Source organism: Cryptomeria japonica, chromosome 9 (genome assembly GCF_030272615.1).
Source record: "Cryptomeria japonica chromosome 9, Sugi_1.0, whole genome shotgun sequence".
In the NCBI taxonomy this organism is placed as follows: Eukaryota; Viridiplantae; Streptophyta; class Pinopsida; order Cupressales; family Cupressaceae; genus Cryptomeria; species Cryptomeria japonica.
In genome coordinates, this window is record NC_081413.1 from 252037703 (window position 1) to 252039988 (window position 2286).

Consider the following 2286-nt stretch of genomic DNA (forward strand, 5'->3'; position numbering starts at 1 on the left):
TTCCTTAAAGAAGCTTATGAATCTTGCTTTCTCGGCCTCTGTCAATGATTGAGCCAAAAATATGTTATGTGGAACCTCTGTTGTACCAATGTTTGTCTTTATAGTCTCCTCTACCACCATGGATGATTTTTCCTCGTATGATGCTGGGAGAATGTCAAGCCTTCCATCTTCGGGCGCCTCAGAGAGGTTTTCACCCCCGGATACGTCCTTTCTTTTTACTTTTTTAGAGTCAGATAGCGCCACAGTGTGGTTTTCGCCATAAGACCCTTGTTTTGTTTTTATTTTCACATTTTTGCGACTAGAAGGCCCGACACCCTCACCAAAGTATGCCATGTTATTTAGCTCTATGGCGTATCCTGCTTTATGGTCTCCAAGAGGAAGATCATCGTGAATGCCAAGATAATCGACAATAGCTTCGTCATTTTGAAATGTATCAAGCTGTGTTGGTCCATCCTGATCCCAGTCAATGAGTTGGGGGTGAATGAGGGGAAGGTCTTTAGTGTTTTTAGAGTCCGCAAGGCTAATAGTGAAGATGTGGTTATATTCAGGTATGTCCAGATAGTCATCGAGGTCGTCAATGGCACTCTCCTCATCAGTTTCGATCGTGAGTGAGTCCAAATTATCATCACTAGTAGCACCCTCAGGGACAAGTGTCCTCATCCTATGTGATCTTGACCTAGGGCCTTGAAACGTCGACTGTGCGGGATCCTTATGGGTCGGTTCTTGACCAACTCTGAATTTATTGTAAAACTCCTCCTCCTCTGTAGGTTCCTCTGGCTCTCTAAATGTCTCGTTGAGCTCATAGTCGCTGGAGGATTTGTCTGAACCCCATTCCCATTCATTGGAATCTGTAGAATAGTCATCTTCTTGTTGAACTTCAGCCACTTTGACTCGCCATATCTGTTTTGTTCTTTTATTGTGAATCTTGGGATTTAGAAAACCAAGCCCCTTGGAGCGTTCCCTTCTTGTAGTTAGCTCAGGTTGTAAAGGCTCCATGACACCTTCTTTGTGTAGTCCAAGAGGACTTTTTCCATCATACCCGAATCTTTGCAGAATTTTGAAACCTTTGCCATAGTTCTCACAGGGTATTATAATTTGATCATGTGTATCCTCTTCAGCGTCCTTATATAGCATTTTATATAAATTTTCTTCCTCTAGTTCGCCCCATTTTTGAAAGACGGTAGGATCCCATTTGAGTAGCATGAGGGAGATTTGCTTATTAGGATGTGGCCTCCCATATTCCTTGGGGGAGTTCATGACTTGTCGTAAGAACATTGTTTGATTCAGAGTGTATTCTCCCATGCCTTTGTCTTGAAACTTGGCTCTAAGTTCACCTTGTTTGGATGTCGAGGGCTTTAATGACTCAGGATCAATATATGCTGAAGAAGGAGTAGCCTCACGATTGCTAGGAATGATAGTCTCAGTATGTGATCTCAAGTTATTGCAATATATGAATGGATTTGGATCACCATTGACCGTTACCTCGACTCCATTATGAGGAAACTTAATGCATTGGTGGTATGTTGATGGGACTGCCCTCATTTCATGAATCCACGGACGTCCTAGCAATATGTTATATGTGAGGTCTAGATCCAGGACTTGACAAACCACGTCCTTTGTGACTGGCCCTATTCTTAGTGGTAAGATGACCATGCCCTTGGACGAACGCTCTTCATCATCATAAGCCTTAATAGTGATTTGGTTTGTAGAATTCACAGCTTTGTCAGAATATCCCAATTGTCTGATGGTGCTCAATGTACAATTATTAAGACCTGCTCCTCCATCTATTAGGACTCGTTTTATTCGGTGTTTATGTATGAAGGCTTCAATGTGTAGAGGTGCATTATGAGGCTGACTTATGGAGGCATCATCGGCTTCTGTGAATGTGAGGGAGTGTGGAACAGATAAGTATCCCACCATGGCTTGAAACTGGTCCACGTTCAGATCAGTAGGGACAACAGTATCTCTCAAGGTTTTATCAAGGATAGCTTTATGTGCAGGAGATATACGTAAGAGCTCAAGAATAGAGATGAGTGCGGGTGTTTTCCCTAATTGCTCTACAAGGTCGTACTCAGGCTTGGTAGATGAAAGATTGGTATTCTTGGTAGAGGCACCTGGCAATGTGATCTTACCTCGATGGGTTGTAACATGACATTCAGAGGTAGATGCGGACGAAGATCCCACACCTTTTAGGACAATTTTGGGTCTTTGAGAAGGATTCTCAAGATTTTTGTTTTTGATAGTAATGGTAGAAATATGATTGTCCATTGAGATGTGATTAATAGT